The following is an 8,609-nucleotide window of genomic DNA, read 5'->3' as shown; positions in this document are numbered from 1 at the left end:
ATTGGCTGTTATTATAATAATATATAGTAATATTTTGGCGCTTACACTTTAGCCAATTGTTTGGCCGAGCCGAAACATGTCGGTGCAAAAAGACAAAAAAAATATTTTGAGTAGCTTTCCAATAATTCTAGAACGTCGAAAAAAAATCAAAAAAAGCCAAAAAACTTCAATGCATGAAAAAATACAAATTAAAACTCTTCCGAGTAGATTTTCTGTAAGAAAGCTTCTGAAAAAGAAAAATTGTTCTGCCAAATTACACCGGAATTACACCGGAATAAGCCAATAAAGCTTCATGTGTGAAAAAAATTAAAACTGTTGTTAGTGGCTTTTCAATACTTCTAGAGTTACTGGAAAGGAAAACAAGTTTTGCCAAATTACACAAAAAAAAAACAAAAATTTCTAAAGAGTTTAATGTTCGAAAAAAATAAAATAAATAAAAATTGGAACTGTCCCGGGTAGTTTTTCAATAGTTCTGGAGTTCCTGAAAAGAAAAAAAGTCTGCAAAATTACGCAATAAAAAATTTTATAAAAAATCGAAAATCGGTTCCCCTTTGATAACAGGAACAACTGATTTTGTTAGATTGTGAAACAAAGTTTAAACTACTTAGATGTCAGAAATACAAGTATAAATATACACCAATTTTAAGTTGGTACTAAAGATTAATTTCGAACTGAATTAGTTTCAACATAAATGTGGCACTATGAATAGATTAAGGAAACAACGAAAATATGTGAAAACAAAACAAATACCTAAAATATCAGCATCACGCTCCACTGTTCCAAAACTGGGTGGTGGTACTGGGCTGACTCAATCTGCCACATCGGCGATTGTTTGGCGCTCTCTCAACAGCACACACACATGCATGCATACAAATGTACATAAGTCAAAGTTTTTTACGCTCACATAAACAGCGAGAAAAACAAACAAAAAGGCAATGAAAATTGCCGACCGCTCCCTCCTTATATTCTACAGTTTCTCTATGGACTCTCTTTCTCCAGATACAGAGCGATATAGTATTGAGAGAAAGCGACAGCAAAAGTAAATACTTTTATAATACATACACTTCACCGCTGATTAAAAAACAAAAGTCACCAGCAAATCGCTAGCCGCAGATACACTGCAACACAAAAGGAATAAAATTATCAAAGCAATAGTACAATGAACATAGCTAAAAAGAAAACGGAAACTAAATAAATACTCGTACTAAAAAATGTACAATATGGACTTGGATACTTAGTACCACTTGCCAAATGTCACGAACTAGATAAGCGGTAAATAGGCAAAGAAAAAAAGGTGGAAGAACAGCAACACTAAAATTGAATGCAAATATAGTTCTATTATTTATTATCTGATTAGGAATGTGAGCATAAAATGAGGGAATTTAAAAAAAGCATTTATACTATATGTATATATGTACATATGTAGGTACTTATGTATGTATGTATGTGTATGGACACTTTAATTGAATTTGCAATGTTAAGCGATCAATTTTTCCGTATAGGTAGAACTAAAGTTACATTCTCGGAGACCATATTTTAGCAATAAATGTATGTACATAAAAACGTCTGCAGCTATTTAGGCACTTACGCACAAATTTATACGGTGTACCTGTTTTTTTGTTTTTAAAGCTGACATGTTTGGAAAATCGCCGGTATTGTAAAAGACGGCTGAGCTCATAAGAAAGTAAAGTACATTTGCCCAATGCATATATATAGTATATACATATGTATTAGTGTGTATGTGTACCTACACACACAAACAGAAGATGGCACAAAACAATTGTAATTTTTTTGGAATTTAATAGATACGCACACGTCAACAGAAAATCGCTGGCTGACAGCTAGACGAAGCAGCACGAGTGTGTCAGAGTTGCCAGCCCTCTCGCAGACATAATATAGCGCAAAGATTTCAATAAACTTTTATTCTCAAATACCAATCAACCGGCTTTACCGGTTGACATTTAATGAAAACCAGCTTCTGTGAATGTCTTCTTTGATTACAAATATTTTATATTTTATATATATATATTTTCCCTAAATACTTCATTCAATTTTTGGCTCAACTTCTTCTGAACACACGCTCTAGAACCTTGCCATAGCGCTTGATTTTAGCAGATGTTAAAGACACAGTTCGAATGCGGCAAGTCATCAAAACTGAATTCGTTGAAATTCGCTCCGACAACAGGAAATCATGGCTCGAGAGACGAATATCATGGAAAATCCAATGAGTCGAATTATTAAAAAAAAACGCTGGAGACTTGAGCATTCAAATGCCATACCGGACATTTATTGACTAAAGGTTTAAAAAAAAATGGATGGGAAATTTTTAACGTCTTTTTCTGAAGCACGCTGACAAATTGACCAGGAAGAACAAATTTATACCGTGCCATCTAATGAAGAACTCAAACAGACTCCACGGCGTCAGTACTCTAACTGACTGACTGGTGGGGTGCCACTTACGATGAAGTCACAGACTTGCATTTTTCGAACAAAGTGTCAAAACATCTGTGAAATTTTACCAAGAAACCGTTTTGGAAGCTGTTACATAACAGCTTAACTATCTCTGTTCCAAAACCAGTCCAGCGAAATTCTGCGCCGGCCTGTTAAGCAGGAACGAGCCAAACTTGGCACCAAAACAATTTGGATATCCCGAAATTAATTCTCTTGAGTCCTGCGCGAAAGCCAAAAGCGAGAATTTCGAATGAATATTTCCTTTTTGTATACCTCATATAACATTAAATAAATATCTGGTTAGCTGTAACCCCTTTTTGAGTAACGTGTTTGTCAAAATGAGATTTTACTATATTTAGGAGCTGTGAAATGTATTTACTTGAGAACTCTTCATTGTACTCATTCCATTTGATCAAAATCCAATTGATGTTAGATAAAGAAACGGATAAAAAAGAGCTCACAGAAGTTAACCGAAAAGTTACCTTTCCGTAGGTTTCAACTTTTGTGACTCTTAACTTTTCTGAGTCTCTATTTTACAACCCTAGAATATTAAGAAACAATTTTAAGTTTTAAAGACCATAGAAAGTTTACCCCCTAATAATAAATTCAAAGCACTTGTATACACGAATATAAACTACATACCGTTTTTCAAGATATCCATGGGGAAATATTAAAATCTGGCAGATCCTCACACACGAAAAAAATAATTATGGCATTGTAGCTGTTAATACCGATTTTCATGCTAAATTTTAATATATTCATAAAATTTCAACATTTCTATTATCATAACGAGTAATGACAGTGACAAAAAGGAAAAACGAGTTTTGTTTACCTATGGCCGAAACCACTGTGCAATGTTTGAAAGATCCCAACATGTTAAGAGTTTCGTAATGCTTTTCCAAGTTAACAGACTACCCCTTAGATGAATTTTTTTTTTTCGAATTATTCTTTCATAATAAATAATTAAGCACTTTCCGCTTCACTTGGTAACACTGTTGAATTAAAATTTTGCTAAATTGAAGAGTTCAAAGTCGTTTAAGAGTGCATCCGAAGAGTGTGAGGAGCTAGCAAACAGTGTAAAAGTGGAAATCTCTCAGAGCACCACCACCAGCTTTTTGGTGAGATTCTCTCCTGCAACCGGCTGATTGCGGCCTGGGTATGTTTTCATCAGTCTTCATTGACATCAGCTGCTGTAGGGTTGTTGTGGTCTTCGTAGTCGCCGTGTTTTCTCATTATTCGTAGTCAGAATTATTTGCCTCCGCCGCCGTTGTCGTCACCGTCAACACCAGCACCACCTCCGCCAACACCATTGTCGCTCCAAACGCTTGCTACACTACCAACGCGGCAAGCAATCTTCCTCACACACACACACACACACGCACTCATACGATTGAATAAAAGGCCATAGAACGCTGAAAGCGAGTACTTTGATTTTTGTAAAAAAAAAATAAAAATAAAACAAAAGAAAAATAAAAATAAAAATAATCGATTAATAACCAAAAATTGCAAACGTGGAGCTAAAAATAAAAGAGAAAAAGTTAACCAAAGTCAACGACGACAAAGCAATCAAGTTTCTGTAGATGTATTTTATAAAAATAAATGAAGTGAGTGCTTGAAATTGTGCAAAATATTTATGAGTGTAGCAGATTAAGGAGAAAATAAAATACATACATGTAAGAAACTGTTTGAATATAAAAGGAATTGAAAAGATACCAAAAAATATTAAAATTCAAAGAGATTATTTCGAAAAATATGTTACCCACGCCATAACGAGTGTTTTTCCAAGTGCGTAGAAAATTAACTAAAATCCTGTTTTATTAAAAAAAAAAAAAAGAATTGCGTATTTTGCGAAAATACAAATAGGAAGTTAATCTGCGCAGTTGTTATAAATTCGCCAAGAGCATTTTTTATTTGGGATTCTAAAAAAAAAAAAAGAACCTGACAGCTACTCCCACTGCTGTTATCATTGGGTATTTTCATTTGATGAGCAGACACATTTGTCTTAATTAACACCGGACGGCTAATAGATAATGTCAGTCTATCTGGCATATAAATTTTCATATTTCTTTTATACCTAATCGCGATTAATTACTCAAATTCTGCCAAAAAACCATTCCAGCTGTTAGCGTAAATTTTTGATTTTGCATTTCACCGTCTGCTACAAAATTTTCGCAATACTTTCTTTTTTTTAATACGATTTTCAATTTTGTTTTGTGCATCGTCCGTTTTGATGACGTTTACAGCATTCTATAGCTACAACAACATAACAGCAACAACGAAAAGAGTAGAAAACTAGCATCAAGCAAAGAGCAGTGATTATTTAAATTAGCCGTATCTCAAAGCATTTATGTGTAAGTATGTATTTAGTATCTACATATGTATTAGTTAGCATTGTAGCTAAAGTTTTTGTTGGTTTTTTTATGTGCTTATATACTTAGACTTAGCAACGTACACTTGTGTATGCTCCGCCGTTCGTCAACGTCTGGAGTTAAACCATTTACACTCGCCAGCTGGTACGCTACAGTGTATCAGTTCGCCTCCCAATATTAACGAACACATGCAACGGAGGGTTGTCTCTTTATTCTCTCTACTTTCTTTATTGTCTTCACTGCTTAAGTCGTTTTTATTCTTACTTTTTATATTTACTTTAGTGTATTTTTTTAAATAATTTTCTTTATTTTTATTTATCGCTTAATTTTTAATTTTACTTTACTTTTATTTATTTATTTTTTACTCTATTTAACTATATATTTTTTTAAACTTATTGCGCTTAGATTAAGTTCCTTTTTATTTCCTATTTCATTTTATTTTGTTTGTTTTATTAGATTTTCTTTTATTGAAGTCTTTAATTTTATTTTTTTTCACTTTTTATGTTTATTTTATAGTATTTTTGACGATTTTTTATTTATATTTATTGTTTAATGTTTATTTAACTATAACTTGTTTTATTATGTAAAAAAATTTATAGGTATTTGTTATTTACATTTTTAATTTAATTTTAAATTGTTTTATAGTATTTTACATTACTCAACCTTATTTTCGTTTGCTATTTTATTCTGTATTAAGTAAAATTATATTCCTTTATTTTTTTTAATATATATTATATTTGTTTGTAACTTTATATTTTCTTATTAATTTTTTTATGTTTTTACTATTACTATTATTTGAAGTTTTTATTTCATTTCGCTTTATTTTTTTTTTTTATATCTATGTCTTTTATTTTTATTTTTCTTTAATTTACTTTATTTAATTTTTGTTTCGAAAATCTGAAGAAATAGTTGCTTTAACTTTTATTAAGTATTTGCATGCAGTAAAAGATAATGCTAACACAAATTCAAATTTGTTGTCTACTTGTGATGCCCTCGCACGTTTTTATGGCGTGAAGTTATCTGTCAGAAAATATAGCCGATTGAAAGAAACGATAAATGAACTACATAAAAATTACTTACCCAGTTATCGCTCACTTTAGAAAATCAAGAATGATCCTGACGAAAGCAAGTGATTTTTTTTTTATCAACTAATTAAAAGACTACTTTGAAACAAATGCAGTGAGTAAATGTTTCGAATTTTGATACTCTTTTTACTCAAAGAAACAATTTGTGTCTTGGAAATATGAAAAGCATCTGTGAAGTGCAGAACGGACTGTCTCCGTTGCATGCAAAAATAAAATTATTCGAGTGTCTTTCGCATAAATCTTATAGACTTCCATTAAATGTTGAAGAGACGCAAGAGAAAACAAAATACTTTTTGAAACAACGAAAAGTAAAATTCAAATGAAGTTGAAATATCGATTGGGTTTGATAATACACGAAATGAAAACAGCCCAAAGAACAAAGAACGATGGAAATACAGCAAAGAGATTTTTTGATAACAAACTGATATCAGCCAACATTTCTAGTATTCACATTAACGAGGAAGTTTTATTTGTATCACTACCCGTGGTATTTCATGCCTGTCGCTCTCCACAAGATACTAGTTCATAGTTGCGGTATTACTCTTTGGAAAGTCGGCATCAAGATATCAGAAACCAGATTTAGACACACAAAAAACATCAAGAAAAGCTGGCAACAGTTAATTAATGATAGCATTGTTACTCACATCCGATCCTCTTATATCAAGTAGAAGAAAAAACTAGTTTGGTACAAATTGGTAGTACGGTTACCGAGATACATATATATATGTGATCATAAGTGGGCGGTGCCACGGCCATTTTCCAAAATTTTATCATAAGCGTATTTCTTGGTAAATAATTGTTGCATGCATCAATTTTGAATAAATTAGCTTTAATATTTACTGATTTATTGAAGATTTCGTAATGGTTATTGTCCGATTTTAAAAATTTTCGGCCATTTGTTATGCTGTACCAAGGCCAACAACTGTGGAAGAAATTGTTACACAAGTATCCATAAGTGGGCGTGGCTACGCCCCTGTAAATATCAATTTTGAGTGAAAAATCTTCAGTAGTTACTTAAATATCGGAGTTTGCGTATTTCTGAAAATTACCGTTATATGGGAGGTAGGCGAGGTTATTGTCCGATTTTGCCCCTTTTCCGTCCTACGCCCGAAAGAAGTGCACGTACCAAGTTTCGCTAAGATATCTCAATTTTTACTCGAGTTATCGTGTGCACAGACAGACGGACAGACGGCCGGACGGACGGGTGGACAGACAGTCACCGCTTAATCGATTTCTATTTTCATTCTGATCATTTGCCTGTTACAAGCAACCGTTATGTGAACAAAGTTATAATACCCTTGTGCACAAGTGCGCTCGGGTATACAAATATTTCTGAAAATAAAAAGTATGTTATAACTACAAGAAAATAGCAGCTACGCTTTTACTCCTTAATATGTTCACAAATAAATATTATATAACATTTTTTATTTCATAATAAAAAAAAATAGAACTACGTTATGCATGCAGCAAAAAATACTGCAATCGGATCATATTTAGCTCTGGGAACCGACTTTTATGTGGCTGGGGACGTGATAGCAGGCCAATCAACCCCATATTTTTTAATTTCTGGGTACGACATATGCAGAAATAAATTTCAATAAAATCGGATTAAATTCTTCATTTCCGCGTGGAGGTTCGCCGATTTTTGGCTGTATTTCATTTTCCGTCTTTTCTAAGTGAAATTTCCTTAAAATCTGAGCGTGTTTACTATTTTTAGCTGGCGTTTATATTGTGACGTCACACTGTGCCGCGTATGTATGTATGTATGTATGTGCTACATTGCGTTTTCATTTATGATTGTATTCGCACAAGTTTCTGCATAGATTCTGCATTTCTCATTGTCACTTGCAACTGGAATAACTAGCAACAATACGAGTACTTATGAATACCAGCTTGACTAGATGACATAAGTTGTCGTCGATAAGTTGGCGTTGGAATGACACTGCAACGTCGTCTGCCTGCTAATGGCAGCATTGATGGCGGTGCTCTTTGCTTTGGCAAAAATTCTATTTCTTATCTCGTCGGCAAATTTTTGTTGACTTTTGCTCTCACTTCTTAAGAAATAGCAAACGAGCAGTAATAACAATCAAAGTATGTATAGGAGTTGGAAAAGTACCTGAAATAAGTATGCGTCATTATCTGCAACCGCAAAATTGATGCCAACTTTGAGTGACCAAGAAGTAATTCTTTTTTGCTGAATAAAAAAATAAAATAAAAATATGAAAATTATGAATCGAAAAAAAAAACGTTTGTTGTTTGTTTTCCAAACTTGTAGATTACCAAATTGATTACCATTCTCCAGTGAGACATTGATCCTTCTACACGCGGTGAAACAAAATAAAAAAAATCAATAAAAAAAATGCAGATGTTAGCTTTGTTTATAAAAGATATTTTCTCAAGTTTCTGCTGGGTCCATATTGTTTTCAAGAGAGATAAAAAAATGCAAGTGTGCTTTAACATCAGCATCATAAAGACGCAAAACTCGGCTGGATGTTGAGTAGCTGGCTTCCTTGTTATTACTAATGGAAATTACGAACACTCATAGTGAGCAGCAGGTTTCCCGATATCCGCATGACGTACGGAAATGGTTTTAATTTTTGCACCGAGTTCCGAAAGGCAGGAGTTTGTTAACTTTCGAGATCTGAAATTATCCAGCTACAGGCCCAAATTCTTCAGCTGATTATTATGTCTTTATTTTAGTCAA

The 8,609-nt window shown here is 33.0% G+C and overlaps 1 long non-coding RNA gene across 1 annotated transcript; it reads left to right on the top strand.

The window, feature by feature from the left end:
- The first annotated feature begins 3,616 nt into the window (after positions 1-3,616).
- LOC118754051 lies at positions 3,617-4,743 on the top strand. The gene is made up of 2 exons (XR_004994859.1): positions 3,617-4,124; positions 4,695-4,743. It is a non-coding gene; the product is annotated as an uncharacterized LOC118754051 (long non-coding RNA).
- The last annotated feature ends 3,866 nt before the right edge of the window (positions 4,744-8,609 follow it).

Source organism: Rhagoletis pomonella, unplaced genomic scaffold, assembly GCF_013731165.1.
Source record: "Rhagoletis pomonella isolate Grant_MI unplaced genomic scaffold, Rhpom_1.0 Rhpom_scaffold_03269, whole genome shotgun sequence".
Lineage (NCBI taxonomy): Eukaryota > Metazoa > Arthropoda > Insecta > Diptera > Tephritidae > Rhagoletis > Rhagoletis pomonella.
This window is presented reverse-complemented; position numbering and strand designations above follow the sequence as displayed.